This window comes from Sturnus vulgaris, chromosome 22, assembly GCF_052056855.1.
Source record: "Sturnus vulgaris isolate bStuVul1 chromosome 22, bStuVul1.hap1, whole genome shotgun sequence".
Taxonomy (NCBI): domain Eukaryota; kingdom Metazoa; phylum Chordata; class Aves; order Passeriformes; family Sturnidae; genus Sturnus; species Sturnus vulgaris.
The window spans coordinates 6,411,435-6,427,402 of NC_142264.1; the positions used below are offsets into that span (position 1 = coordinate 6,411,435).

The following is a 15,968-nucleotide window of genomic DNA, read 5'->3' on the forward strand; positions in this document are numbered from 1 at the left end:
ATTACTTGGAATGCAAAAGTAGAGAAGATTTTGTGACATGTTTTTTCAGCTCCAGAGAAAAACACCTCTTTGAGTTCCCAGCCTGTCAGAGGAGTAAGGTAGGTGCAGTCCAGAATGTGTCCTGTGCACTCAGGGGCTCTGGATCACAGTTTTTGTAGGATTTAAGTGTGAAGTTGGTCAGGTGGATGCTTTTCTCTCTTTTCTTTCCTGATCTTCATCCCCTTTTCTGGTGTAGGGCATTCACACATCACCCTCACCCCTCCCGACTGTGCAGATTCACCTGAGCGAGCTCCAAATCATCCCCTGCGGGAGAAAGTGAGTGAAAAAAAAACCCCGAACCTGGGCCAAGTGGTTTCGAGTTATTTCAGACAGGCTGTTGGGGTTGTGGCTGAGCCCCCAGCCTTGCTGCATGCCTGGCTCCGTGGGGAACACGCTGCTCCTCTGACGTGAGCACAGAATTCCAGGCACACTGTGGGTCTCCAGCCCAAATCCTAAACCTAGAGCCCTGCAGGACCAGACATCACAGGCAGAGCCGCTGAAACAGGAGAGCAAAGAAGAACAAAGAAGGGAAATCTGAGTGCTGGAAGCACAACAGAAGTTTTGTGTGAATGGTTGGTGAGTGTGGGCTGTGCCACAGGAGGGAGGGGGACAACACCCAGCAGACACCACAAAGAGAAGAAGAAGAGAAGGTCACGTTCCCAAACATCCCAAATCCCTCCAAGCAGGGATTGATGTGCTCCAGTTCAGCCAGCTGGGCCAGTCCTGCTTCAGGAAATCCCAGTCATGGCCTGGCAGGTGCCAGGGACCAGGGACCCTGAGCCCTGGGCAGCTTTGCCAGGCTGTCAGTGATGTGTCTGCCTGCTGCCCAGCACAGAGGAGGAGGAAGGTGGAAGATTTATCCCCTTCTCTGCTCTCAGAGCCTGGCTGGGCACAGCCTGTGGGTTTGCTGCAAAGGCAGAGTGCAAAGAGCAGGATGTTTCTGCCCTTGGGGTCTTCAGGCAGGTCCCCAATCCAAAGTTTTATGTTTCTGTTCCGGGTACTTGGTTCCTGCTCATTGATTTACTTTGCAGCTGTACTGCCCAGAGAGCTCATTAGGAGAAGGGGCTGCAAACCTCAATTCCTGCCCACCCCCAGGCAAAGGAATGACTCAAACCTTCAGGTTTGCATCCTTCCCTCCTTCCCTGAAGGGATATTGGGGTGGAAGCTCTCTTGGCTGAGCTGGCCATAGAGGACACTGTGTCCAGGATGTTTTCAGGTCCCAGTTTAATTCAGTGTGCATTTAGCTGAGTCAAAGCAATGTTGGCAGAGCACGGGATGATCAGGCTCAGCCTCCCTGATACACTCAAACACAGAGATTTCCAAGCACGCTGCTTCCACTGTGGAGGATTTCTTGTGCAGCAGCAATCTCATAAAGGAAATGCTGACAGCTGTATCCACTGGTTAATTTAAAACTCAGCTGGAACAAGACCTGGGCAAAATATTATTGTGAAGTGACTCTCATTCGCTGTTGTTCCATTACTGAAGCAACAAGTCCTACCACAGGCTGCCCTCCCCGTGTCCTTGTACCCTGACTTAATTTCCCTCTTGGCTCCTGCAGCAATATCCTTCTGCTCCAGAATGTCACAGCACCGTCCCCCTCCTGCTCTGAGCCTGCTCCTGCTTGTATTTTGCATACACAGACCCTTTCCTTCAGGAGGGCTGGGGAGGTTTCTTGTACCCCGGATTTGGCAGCTCTCTTCCATCCCCACCCTCCCAGCTCATGGTGGGTGCCATAAAAAGCTCACAGCCTCTTCTCCTGCTTTTCCTGCCCAGCTCACAGCTGGATTTAGGCTCTCTGGGGAGCAATCCAGAGGGTTCCCAACCCCATTCCTTACCCCTTCACTCCCTGTCTCCCTAGGACCATCCCACCTACCAGGGCCATATTTCTCCCTAATAAAGGAACCTCTGCTGAGTGAGAGACCCCCTCTCCCAGTCTTCCAGCAGCAGCTGTTTAACATAACAGCATTTCCTGTTCTAAATCCTATGATTTCCATGTCTTTCTCATGCTTTCATTCAGCAAAAAAGGCTCTTTATAGGCCAGAACTAGGAAAGCTGGAAATTTTGCCTTTGTTTCTAGAATTAACAAGTCTTTCTTCCAAGTGATTTTGTACAATATATGCTTTATAGTTCTCTACCCCCTCCATGACTTATTTTATGCTAATAGTTCCCCAAGTATTATTAATTAGATTTTTTTTTAAGTAAGGGAAAGTTCTTGAAAGTTAATTAAAAGTTCCACGCAGTAATTGTGCAAAAGTAGCTTTTCCATTCTAAAAATTAAACCTCTATAATTAAAATCCGATATTCATTTAAAGATTCAAATGGGGTGTTTATGACTCATTTGTTTTTATTTATTTTTTTGCCACTTTGGGAGTGTAATTGCTCCAGCAGAGGAAAATCAATTCCAGCCCCGGTGCTTCCATGCCTTCTTCCCCTCCCTGGGAAATAGGACACTCCCCTCAGTCCAATTATGTCATCCAGGGAGTGACTGAGTCAGGAATGGAGGGACAGGGACTCGTGTTTGCACATATCTCGATCTCTTCCCCTAACAGCCTGTCACATTTTTTCTTTCCCTAGGATGTAAAAAATTTGTTGTCTTGTTATCTCAAGGCTGGAATATAGATTTCAGAAGCTTATCAGCATCTCATATTTGCCAGCAAGAGGCTACTTACTGCACATTCAAACAACACCCAGGCTGGAAATTCAAACGTAGAGCTCAGCAGGACTGGGAGGAGAGTTTGGGTGCTGGTGAAGGTTTGGATTTTTCCCTTGGCCCTGTGCTCTTGGTGGGTGGAGGGGGAGAAAACCCCATGGCCAAGGCTGTGCTTTTGTGTTTCCACCACTGGAGTGCTCAAAGAGATGTGGAAGAAGGAGGATCAAGCTTTTCAAAAGTGAATTTTGTGTAATGATCCAACTTCAGCCACCAGGCAAGGGACATGATTTTCCTGCTTTGCATTTCTTGCACACCAAGCCTGCCCAAGGAAGCCCAGGTGGCTGTGCATGCCTAGGGATGTCTCTGGAGACTCAAAAATCCAAATGTAACCCCATGCTGCAAAAATACAAGATGCCCGAGCCTGGGTAATGTCCTCTAATTAATGGTAACTAATTATGACCTCCCTCTTTTGGCCCTAGAAGTGTCCCAGCCTTAGTGGTTCGTGTACAGAGCAAGGTGAGAACCAGCTTTGTGTGTTCCAGAGCTCAGTGCTGAGTAGATGCACATAATTACCATAAAGTTATTAATTATTGTGCTCAGCAGATATCACCCATTCCTCTTGGAATGGCTTTTGCCTCTCTGAAATGCACAGCATGCCAATAGAACAAGAGAGTGGTGTAATAACCGGCATATAATTAATAATTATCAATAACGAATGCATAATCAAGAGAGAACACCTCGTGCTGTGTTTAGGAAATGGCTGGGCCCCTCTTTGGGCCACAGGGTTATTAAGAGCTATTTTTACTGAACGACTATTTTGGGAGCACCAGAGTCACAAGAAGGAGGAGGAAATTTTTCTTGAAATCTAAAAGGAGTCCATAGGAATTAATTGAAAACTTTGAAAACCTGGAAACATTGAGGTCAACTGCACAAACAAAGGCTTTAGCAGCAGAGAGAGTGCTGTGAGCAAACAGCAAACTCCAGTAATACAAATGTTGCCCACAGAAATTATCAAGAAGAAACCAAATCCTTGTTGAATTAGCACAGAGGGAGAGCTCGTTTGTCCTTGGGCTGGACGAGAGGAGGAACTTTCCCAGGGATATTCCAAGGCAGCAGAGCAGCACACACCCAGAGAAAGGCTGTTCTTGTGCAGCTTTGTGGGATGGGATGTGAGAGTGCTGCAAGAGACACCAGAGAAAGGAGCTCAGAGTCAGAGCAGGCAGGGTCAGAGCAGGGACTGTCACCTCAGCTCAGGGTGACACTGATACCCCGTTCCTGAGCCAGGAAAACACAAACCACACCGTCCTGCTGATGCCTCTTGGGGCTAAAGACAGAGGCCAGATCAAATTAAGGGAATAAAAAGCAGTTCTATTTATTGAAGGGCTCTCAGGTACATTTAGGGCAGACAAAGCCCTCCAGGGGCTGTACCCAAAATGGACAATGGGTCACAGGATTTCACACTTTTATAAGTTCGGTCCATTTGCACATTGGGGGTTCATCTTCCAATTACAGCTGCAGGTAATGAAGTCATTTACCCCAACTTTGCTCTTCCCAAAACTCACTTTTGTTTCCATCTCTGGGGCCTGAGGCAGTGAGGTGTCCTTGATTGCCAGCCTGGAGAGGAATTGTTGTGTCTGCCCAAAATGGGAGAGCAGCAGCTCACACTGGGTATGGAGTTCAGAGTTATACACTAAAGAACTGCAGGGTTACAAATTATGAAAAATACAAAAGCCAAAATCCTAAGGCATCATTGTGTCCTGGGAGGGTGCAGCACCCCCAGCACCATCCCAAGCTGCCACAGGAGTCACCCGTGCCTGCTGCAGCCCTGCTGAAGTCTGGGTGTCCCATTTGCCCAGGAACTGCCCTGTGCCACCTTGGCTCTGGTTCTGTTTGGCAATGGGCTGGCCTGGACACTGCAGAGGCATTTTAGCCCAAATCGGGTGCAAATCCCTGCAGCAGAACCCAGAGAGGTGGACTGGGACTTACTACACCAAACTTTAGCCCTTTCAGGGCTGCATTTGCCTCCAGAGAGTGGCAGTTGTCCCCAGAAAGAGTCTGCAGAGGTACTCCAGGTTGAATGTCAGCCTTTAAAATCCTTTCTGAGGTGATTTTGGAGAAGTCACTTCATAGTCCCAGACCTCAGGATGTCTCAGTGAGGCTGATATTTCTAAATTTTGAAAGAGATAATAACCATTCCTGAATATTAACCACTGTGCACCAAGGACTCTGATAAAGAGAATTACAGAAATAAACCACTAGTTGATAACCAAATGCAAAAAGAAAAAAAAAAAGTTATTATTCCCCCAGCATTATCTCTGTGCTCTGCACTAGTACATTTTAAGGCAATCTCAGCTGAAAAGATGAAGACATAGCCATCCTTATAAACAAGGATATTTCAGTCAATAGATAGAAAGCTCTGAAGAGTTCGAGCTTTGCTGAAGCACTGAGAGACTGAAGATTGAAAGAGGTAGGGAGAATTAATTAGGCTTCTGATATTATCCTGGTAAATAAAAGTAATAAGCAAATCTCTGAAAAGGAAGACCTGATTCATATTCAAACACTTACAGAATAAACAGCTGCTGATTCTCCTATCTAGCCCAGTCCTTATCCTTTAAGGCTGCAATAAGTGACCTCTTAATCCCGGGCAAAAGGCTGCATGAGCATCTGGAATTGAAAAAGAAAGCATATTTCCTTCACTATTCCAATTTCCACTCAATTTCAGTATAAAGTTGTTTGTGTCTCTTTTTTTTTTTTTTTAATTTTTTTGGTCCCTCCAGCGACGAGCTTTTGATGATGAGATTTTGTGCATCTGAACAATTTTGCAGCTTTTTTTCCCCCCCCTTCTCTAAATAGGAGCACTGCAGTCCTTCAGCTGGGTTATATCTCCATTGTACTGGCCATGCTCTTAAAGCACTTATAGCAGTAATTTCTGGGCATGATGGACAGACTCAGCAATAACCTGATCCTGCAATGCACTGAATAAACCCTTTAGCATTTAGCACATGGACGCTAATGTGCTGGGAAGTAATTGCTTAGAGGTTCCCAGCTTCAATATAATAATGCAGGGATTGCATTTATACAGCGGGCAGCAGAGGAAAAAGAATTATTATTGGCCAAACTTCCTCTCTCCCATTTTTATTAGCACAGCAGGAGAGAGGAGAAGGTAAACTCGAGGTGATCCCAGGTTCCCAAGTCCCCTGAGCACCAGGGGCTGTGTGGGGATGCTTAAAACATGGAGAAATTCCACTGACTTCAGCCCATTTACTCTGATTTTACACCAGCATTCCTGAGAGAAGGGCCTGGCCATTAATATCCTCCTTCACTACAGTAATGCTGAAACGAGTGAAAGATTAGAAAGCCAATGCTGGCTTGGCAAAAAAAAGTTTAAAAAAAAAAGAGTAGCTTTACAGTAAATACATAAACATGCAGGCAGCAATTCCCTGGGTGAGCTCAGCTTAAAAAGAGCTCTGTGGAGTTAGCAGGAGAACAAACTGTGCAGAAGCACCAAAGTTTTGTATTTCCACTTATGTGAGTAATTACTCCAGCCCTCATCAACATTTCTCTGACTAAATATCATTTATAAATTAAATATGCCTAAACTTTGAATGAAAACTAATTTAGGTATTTATTATTAAAAACTTTTTCCCTGGACACTTTGGGCTCGTCAATGATTATTTAAGAGTTTTTCTGTATTTTTGCCATCACTTCTCCCCTTTCCTAATCACTGCAAATGACTCCTTTGTAGCACACAGAGTGGGACCACCTTTAGGGTACAGAAATGCTGCTTGAAGACAATTTCTTTTTAAAATATTTGATTTTAGAGCTACCAAGAAAAAAAAATTATTCAGAGGGCCAAAATAAAATAAAAAGAACAGCTTTCTCAATCTATTATTAATACCAATAAATGGGAGCTGGCAGATTTAAAAGCCAAGATGTAATGCATTTTCCTGGAGCAGTGAGCCTTTAAACAAGTTCGAGTTATTGAGATTGTGTAGTAAAAACTGGTAAAACGAAATATCTTTTCAGATAGGATAATAAAGATGGGCTATATTAACATCCCCTTGCTGGGAAGCACGGGGACAGAGGTGCTGCTGGGCTGGATGGGCTGGGCTGGGCTGGGCAAGGCTGGCAGGTGACTGCACAACCTCATCCTTCCAGCCCCCTGTTTGCAGCCTGGCAGTTTGGGGACGGGACTGAGGCAGAGCCATGGCCCTGCTCCTGGAAGGACTCTCAGGAGGATTTTTATCCAGTGCCTCCAAGTGAGATTTCCTCTGCCTGGGTGATGGGCTGAGCCTTCTCTTGATGCCTTAGGATTTTAGCCTTTATGTTTTTCATAATTTGTAACCCTGCAGTTCTTTAGTGTATAACTCTGAACTCCATACCCAGTGTGAGCTGCTGCTCTCCCATTTTGGGCAGACACAACAATTCCTCTCCAGGCTGGCAATCAAGGACACCTCACTGCCTCAGGACTGAGAGATGGAAACAAAAGGGAGTTTTGGGGGGAGCAAAGTTGGGGTAAATGACTTCATTACCTGCAGCTGTAATTGGAAGATGAACCCCGAATATTTATTTATTTTAGTATCTTTTATAAAGTGGTGTCCTGCAAACTTCTGCTGTAGTTTCACTGTCCCCTGGGCAGTGCAGCCCCACTGCCCTGGGTGTGCTCAGGGTACAGGCTCAGCTCAGCTGCAGCAGCTCCTGCAGCTGCATCCAGGATGTGGAGTTTGCCACGAGCATCCTCCCTCTGCTTCCCGAGCTGCTCAGCTGCATGTTAAGAGCAAAACCAGCAATAATACATCTGTAACTGCTTGGGGAAAGAGCGTTTTAAAGGTAAAGAAAGAGATTTAGGAAAGCGGAAAAAAAATGAGCAGAGATAAGGCTGAGACAGTGCCAAAGAGATGGAATATACATCTCAGAGAAAATCTAAAAGCAGATCATTACCCAAAAAATACTAGCTGTAAGCAACGGTTTGTAGTGCAGAAGGAATATTTACCCACCAAGCTTTTGATAGTCCTTCTATTTCTTTCTTTTTCTTCCACACAGGAATAATTTTATTCCGAGGACGGAGGTGGGGGTTTGGAGGTGGCCGTGGTTGGGTCTGGTGAACGATCCTAAACCTGCCCCTGCTCTTTGGGGCTCCCTGGCTCATTAACCCCTCTGTGCCTGGGGGCTGCTGTGCTGGGAGCTGCACACCCCCGAGGCAGGGAGAGCCAAAGGGTTTGTGTACACATGGGAAATCGTTTGGATAACCAAGGACCAGCTGTTTGGGGTCATACCCAAAGTCTCTTTGAGCATCTCCTCCCTAACAGTGGGTGCTTTGAGCAGGGTATTTACAGAGTGCTCCCACTTCTGCCTCACTGCTCAGGGGCCTCTTTGACCCAGAAAAGGGATTTGTGCTAAAAAGCAAGAGATGGGCTGTGAATTTCAATTCTGTGGCATCTTTTCTTTTGCAGTTGGCATGCCTTATTCCTGTTTAGTTTAGCTCACTTTCAAGCAGATTAACCTAAACTGGTACACAGCACTCTTATTATAGGATAAGTGCTCACAGAGAGAGCTATTCAGGAATAATTATTCTGATTTAAACATTTCTGAATAATTCTATGCAAAGGCAAGTCCTGAACAGAGAGACAGTGGGTGGATGTGACATACAGATGGGGGAGCACAAGGAGCTGTAATACAGTGTACGAGTGTTCGTGCTGGAGTCCGTCTTCCAAATGTTAACACATCCAGCCAGGAGCAGAAACCCTCCAGGTGATCAATACGGCCAATGAAAACTGAGGTGGTCATGGGGAATTCTGGCCATTCAATATGCCCAGCTAGCTCCTCCTGAATGAGGCACAGAGCAAATACTCCCCTAAAATAATTTAGCAAATAGGTTTGAACAATAAACACAATCCAGAGAAATCTGCTTATGGACAATTTGCAAACAGAAAGAAGGAGCAGCATTCTTTTAATGAGCGATCCATTATGAATTATTCACACTGCTCTAATTAACATTAAGATTCTTAATTTTTCCAGGAAGCCTTGCTGTAAGGATACTTTATGATTCCTTTGCATTTTCCACCTCCTCTGAGCCCTTCCAGACATTCAGGAAGAAACCCCCACCAGCCTCCTTTGGAAATATCTTCATTTGGCAGGGGATGAAATGAAGACACAGCAAATAATTCGGTGGTTTTCACCTTCTACTCCTTCATAGCAAAGTGCACATCAGCCCCTGCCACTGTCATCTGTGATAATTTGGGCAGTCTTTACACTGATGCAGAACAGCTCTGCAGGTGAGTGAAAGTGGTGATTTAGAGTATGCTCGAGTGTCACAGGGACATGAGATTTGTCCTTTATATCTTGTTTGGTGGTGGATTTCTTCAGCTATAATGGCAAAATGGCCACTGTAATGCTTGAAGTCCAAATTGTCAATGATATTTTGGTGCTGGAAAACACAAAATACGTGCCCAAATGGCCGTGGCAACATAACACACTACGAGCTGAAAATAAATTCAAGGGAAAATAGAATTTTTACAATTTTTGTATATACAAACCAAGTGTATCTACCTATATTCTTTTTACCACTGCTTTCCTGAAAACACAGACGTCTCAGTGTGTAACAAATTCTCTCTTTTTGCAAATATTTAACTCAAGCAGTGATACCTTTTTAGTGACAGTATTCCCAACAATGGGAGCTGCACATTTTTGGTCTGGAATTACACTGAGAGTTATGAGTCAGCATTATCCACTTATTATGGTGGGAGGAGGCTCCTACATTGCTATTTGAGCACAAAGATTTACACCACAGCCAAAATCAAATATGTAGAGAACACTGAGGTTAAAGACAGCCTTAATTCTGGCTTTATGGAAATTAAATGTTAGAGGTTTTCATTACAGACGAGCTGGGCTAAAAATGAATCCTCATTAACAGAATGCTGTGATTTACGGTTACATCTTCCTTGTTGGCCAGAATGTGCCGTCTCTGAATTTAGCTCAACAATTTCATATGGCATTTTCCTGCTCCCTCCTCCTCCTCCTTCACAGTTCAAGAATAGGAATAGCTCTTACAGAAGGACAGAAGTTGTTTTTCATTAAAGTATCATAGTTTAGGGAAAAAACCCAACCTGATTCATCTGCTCTCGCTGGATGTCATTAAACACACTCAGCGTGCAGCATCTCACAGGTGACATCCTCACCATCTTCTGAATCCTTCCCCCCGCTCTCAGGCTCCTGGCTCACCAGCACTTCCCTCCTGCCTTCTCATTTCCAAATCAAACACATCTTTATTAACCTCTGACTTTCCAGAGTAAAGCCCGAGGCTTCGCTGGGGAAATAAAAATCAGAGCCATGCCGTTATTGAAGAAATGCGTACAGCTGGTTAAAACGGAGGCACAACCTTGGAGAAAACCAAGGAGAAAAGGTCAGAAAACTTTAAAACCTGGGTGTGCACAGAGTCACAGCGTGCCTGAGGAACAGCCTTGCTACACAAGAATGCCTGACAGGAATGGGGAGGTGATTAATTCTGGGAGATAGGATGGAGCCTGAAGGTTATGATTTGTAACTATCAAACCCCATCCCTGTAATACTTTATTTGGAAACAATGTTTTTTACCTCTTGGCAAATCTGGGGCTCTCTCCTTGCTGGGGATTTTCAGCACGGTTGTGATGCAGCTGTGTGAATGGTACCAATTAAGGAACAAAAGACTTCCCAGAAGTGCCAGTATTTAGAGACCCAAAACAGTTCAGGCAGAAGTCTTTTCCCTGGGCTACTGAGGCAGAGTCATCAGGAGATTACATTCCAGCCTTACCTGGAAATTGAAATTATACAGAACCACTGTCCTTCCCCCCAGACCTAGTACAAGGGCAGAATGCAGCTGTCAAGGATGGCAAATTTTTTATATTGTGATCATCATCTTGGATACTTGGTACCATGTATGAATTCAAGGCACTGGCTGAGCAGCCACGGCTGCCTTTTCACCACGCTGGGATTTTTAGGTGAATGTGGAGAGCCTCCATCCCTCACCTGTAACACATCTGTTATTACAGTCCAATTTCTGATTGGCAATGCCCAAATTAAGGTGCAAACGAGACTTTATGCCAAAGTCAATAGTATGGATTTTATTTGAGAGTAAATAGGAGAAAGAGAGAGAAAAAGCAACAGAAAGAAATAGAAAGGAGGTGAGGTGAATGAAAGAGAGTGACAAAGATTTAAGAGAATATCACCACTGTGGATCCCACCAGTGCCCCAGTGATCCTCTCCAGCTGGTCTTGGTGGTGAGGATCCCCTGGAAAGCAAGGAGAGCATGGAATCCAGTGGATTAATGTCCCCTTGGTGTCCCCCACCCCAAACCCAGCCAGGGATGATGGGTTTGGCTTCCTCGTGGATCCTCCTTCTCCCTCAGCCCAGGATGACTGAGCAGTAGTGTCTCCTTTATCTAATCCACATGGCTTCACTCACAGCTCAAAGTTCCAGGCAGGATTCTTCAAGGAGGGGTGGGCTTCTGTGGCTGTAGCTTCTTGATACAGTTTTTGTTGTAATGGGCAGAACTCCTTCATGACAATGTTTAAAGCATGAACCATTTCAGTCCCTGACAAAGTGTTTGTAACAAGCAAGGCAAAGCATCAATTCAAGGTGTTAACTTCAGTAGCTGTCAGCATTTCTAGCTGGGCAAGCCTTTATTGCTCACTCTGGGACCAAAGGCCACAGGGCTCAGGTCAGTGCACACAGGCAGATGCCTTTATAGCACTGGAGTTGTTTTAATTCCTTCCCATTTTGCTGGGATATCCCAGCATCTGATGTTGGGAGACACTGGTGTCTGTGCTGCCACATCTCCTCTTGCTGTAATCGTGCAAGGAGGGACAGAAGCTGGGGCTCTGAGGGGCTGGCACCCATGGCAGCCCCAGGACTGGCCCCTGGATTGATGTGGATGAGTGTCCTGTCCAAAGCTGCCCGGTGAGGACAGACTCCCCCAGGCCAGCATCCCTCCTGTCCTGTGCTCACATCCCACCATGACCCCGTGTCCCCCTGCTCAGACACTGTGTCCCAGTGTCCCCATATCCTTGTGCCTGCCACTGTGATCTGACTGGCAAGCAAAGGGAAGAAATCTGCCCTGGCTGCCTGGGGGGAGTACTTGGGGTGCTCTTTGGCACCCAGCTTGTTGGGTTGTTTTCTTCAATGAGCCGAGCAGCTAATAGTTGTTTAAAAGGTTTTTTATTGCAGAAGCACATCAGTCTCAAAGCAAATGTCACAGGCACTAAAGTCCATGCTAAGTTTTGGAATAAAGTCCTAAATAGAAGCAGAAACAAAGCAAAAGCAAATGGCAAAAAGCAAATGGCAAAAAGCAATGGAAAAAAGCACCAGCTTTCCCCAGTGCACATTCTTATATTAAAACTTTCCAACTAGCTAAGACACAAACTTGGACCACTACTCCTTAACCTATTAGAATTCTGGTTTCTTAGCACACCAGGCTATGTATAAACTACACTCATAGCCTACCTTGTTCTAACTGAAAAATGTAAGCAATATTCTTATGATAGCTTTATTACATCTAAAACTATGTTTTTGGAGCCTCTATGAAACCTCTAGTATCTAAGACTATGTTTTTCAACCTTCACTAGGACTCGAACTTTTACACTGGTATTTAAGACCTTTTACTCACTAAAAGCACTTAAAACTCATTCTACTTATTTATTTACTTACTTGCTTATACTAAAACTTAAACTTACACCTCTGCTTTATGTGTGAGTGGCTTAACATCCTTCAATCCATCCAAAGGCTGTAATTCAATCCCTGCACTCTGATTTCAGAGAGACCCCTGACTTACTGACTCCAAGAGCTGCCCCTCCCTGGGTGTGCAGCACAGGTCCTGGCAGCTCCTGTGCTGCCTGGCTGAGTCCTGGCTGAGCCTCTCCTCCTGCCTGAACTGCCGTGCTAAATCAGGATTAAACTACAGTCTCTGCTGCATCATAAAACCTTTAGCTCTTTAGCGCCAGTGGAGAGGCAATAGCACTCTGAGCCTCATCAGGAATGGTTTCCTCTTACAGATGTTCACTGACCGTAACTCCCCACAGCCCCTTCCCTCCCCTGCTCCTGCACACAGCCAGCCTGCACTCCGAGGACGAGTGATGCTACGATGAAGAGGTTGAGGGTTTGTTTTTTTCCTTTTTAAATAAAATAGACAACAGTCCATAAATCCAGTCCTCCTGCCCGATCATTGCTCCCCTCTGTTTCCCTCTGGCATTGTCAGAAAGTGGCTCTTGGAACAACCTCTTAAAAATGTATCGGCGAGGAGAAGGGAAATTGTTCTCGGTGACAACAACGCTGTACACATATTTGTATATTTATTCTGGAGATCAAATTGATAACAACAGGTCCCTTCATGGCTGCTGATTTATCTGCTGAGCAGGTATCTGTGCCTTATGCAGCACATGGCCATAACTGTCATGGCTGATACAGGGATAAGATGAATAACCTCTACAGATTTCAGGTACAAGTAGGAAAATGTAATCATAACTCACTTTAGAACCAAGTGATACATATTTATACTTTGCCTATCACAGACTAGCAAGCCTTTCCCTTTTATTTTGCATTCATGGACCTGTGATGCACATCAATCTTTTTTTCAGTTTGTTAATATTGTTGTCACTCAGCTGAAATTTATTATCACATGACTTATGTTTGGGAGCCAGTTTCATCTGAGGAATATTCACTTAATTTTCCATATTCAAATTTCCTCTCCTGGCTTGACTCTGCAACACAAAGACCTAGACTTTGGTCGGTTCTAACCTATTTTCCCAAACTAGCAGCAGTAAATGTCACAATATTTATAAACTGAGCAAAAGCAGAAGTCAAAGTAGCAAAATAACATGGGTATAAAATCCTAATCAGCCTTAGATGCTTTAATGAATGGGCTCAAATGCCTGTGGGCTGATTTCTCTTGGGAGACCTTGAAGGACCCTGCTTGGGTCATGATTTGCTTCCTCCTGGTAAAAAGAAACTATGAAGTGCAGCAGCCTTGTGCAAAGGCAATTAGAAAAGCAGCTTTGCCTACTTTGGGCAATGTTTTAGGACTTTAAATGCCTCTTGCATTTCCAGTCTCTCCAGGTTTCCTCTGGATTTGATGCCTGAGTGCAGCAGCAGTGGGGCTGGGCATGGGGACACCCCTCTGTCACCCTGGCCAAGCTGGCAGGGCTGGGCTCTCTGCAGCTCTTGGGGATGAGGATGACCCTGGGCAGGGTGAGGCCACTTCTGCTGTGCCAGCACAAGGGCAGACCTGGCTGTTGCAGAGAAGTCTCCACTGTCAAACTTAACTGAGGGAAAAATTTAACTTTTCTTTCTTTCAGTCTTTTTTTAGAGGTCATAAATATTTATGAAGAGCCTGTCAGTCATCTTTAGGGTTTCTGACTGAGTGTGTCACAAGAGAAGGGCTTTTATGATGATTTATAGTAAATTGCAGTAAATTGCTTTCCTGTCAGGGAGCACAGAGGAGTTACACCGTGTCAGTGATGCAGGTGAGGTCCCCAGGATGGCAGCGATGCTCTGGGGTGAGCTGCTCCCTGCCCGGGGGACATTGTGAAGCCTGGGCACTTCTCAAGTGTCACTTCAGTCCTCAAACTGCAGCGAGGCATGGCTGGGAGAAACTCCCTCTTCTTGGGCAGAAATCACAGCAGATATTCCTAATCTGGCAGGTCTAGCACTTTGCTGGGTTTCTCCATGGTTAGACATTCCCTGCACTCAGAACTGCAGGGCTTGGTCCCTTCGGTATCACACACTGCTCCAAGCCTCCTTTGCATCCAACAGGAAACACTCCCAGACTCTCACACCAGCAGGGTTTTGGGCCTTTGAAGGATATAGAAGTGGGCCTGACATATCAATGGAACAGCAAGTGTTTGAGAGACACTTTCTGCACAAAAAAGCAAATCAAGACAAAGCCAGGAATGTTTTGTTGCAGGTGTTTGAAGGAGACAAGAGACTTCTGTAGAACCACATAATAATAGAATGGACCTTAGAGATCCCATTTTAGCCCCCTCTAGTAATGAAAGACCCTTTCCCACCAGCCACATCCCTGTTGTCCCAAAACATGACCTGCTCTTTCTCCTTGTCTCCCAATGACTCAGTCCTGGCCAGTTTGAAACAAATTAAAAAGTCAAGTACAATATTTTTTAAACGTGCCCCAATTTCATTGGATTTTGCTGCTCATTATTAGGACTACAAACAAGTAAGGGAAAAACTGATGGCACCCCAAGACTGGAGCAAATCCTCCATGGATGCCAGCACATTACCATGGAGAACACCATTGCATTACCATCCCCACTCCAGAGCCATGCTATTATTCTTTGGCTGATCCCATCACTTTATATTTTACTTATTAAAGTGGGTGAAGAATGTCAAGTTCACATTTTGCCCAACAAGTAAGAACTGTGAAGATGGGAACTGCTTTTGCATTAATTGAATCAAGGATGACAGTGCAAGCAGCTTTAAGCCCCATAAATCTAGACAGGCTCCTGTCAGATAAAGTATCAATGTGCTTTATCAAACTTTGTCCATAGATTTATAGAGTGCTCAGGCCACAGATCTGTAGTTCCTCAATGTAATCACTTCAGCATTTTCTAGCTATGGTAGCCAAGCTCCATGTGAAATAATGGAATTTATTGACAGAGAAGCAGGCACTGCAATTTTGCTGTTGTTTAGAAAAATTGCCCATCAATGAGGTGCCGGTGGAGAAAGACAAAAGATATTACAGTAAGATGACTATCTCCTGACTCCTGCTGAATTGGTAGATGAGCCATTAGCTTCCAAGGAGGGAAAGGAGTGGCCACTCTTCCAGACAACTGCTCTGGCTTGTACTCAGAAATTGTACTGCTCCAAGATGATAAAAAAAACCTAAATAAAATCAAACCCCAAACCCTAGACTTGTTCCAGTCTGCTGGATTGCTTCAGTCGCGGGTTGCAAGTCAGAAGTCTGGGTTTTGTCAGGGTTGTTTTGCTTCAGCTATCACAATATTTAACCTTGTAATTACATAGGTTTGTCTTTGCACAATTCCTGTTCACATTTCACTGTCTATTAAAATGTGTAACTACCATTGATCACATGAGGCAACTGTGGATCATCTTCCTCGCAGCATTAGAGGAAACAGAGTGTGAATTCAGGAAAGGCTGTTGAAATGAGGCTGAATATAATCTCTTTTTTTTTTTTTTTTTTTTTCTGCTCTAAGTCCTCTGACTTAGAGGACTTGGTTTAAGGAAGGAAACAGAGGAGTCTTGCCAGGAATTCTTAACAGAAGAGGGTTTATAATTA

General features: G+C 44.8%; 1 long non-coding RNA gene across 1 annotated transcript; it reads right to left on the minus strand.

Annotated features, from left to right (window-relative positions):
• Window positions 1-2,363: 2,363 nt before the first annotated feature.
• On the minus strand, window positions 2,364-8,019 carry LOC148221439 (uncharacterized). The gene is made up of 3 exons (XR_015808106.1): window positions 7,687-8,019; window positions 5,255-5,353; window positions 2,364-3,867 (listed from the first exon to the last, which is right to left on the minus strand). It is a non-coding gene; the product is annotated as an uncharacterized LOC148221439 (long non-coding RNA).
• Between the last annotated feature and the right edge of the window lie 7,949 nt (window positions 8,020-15,968).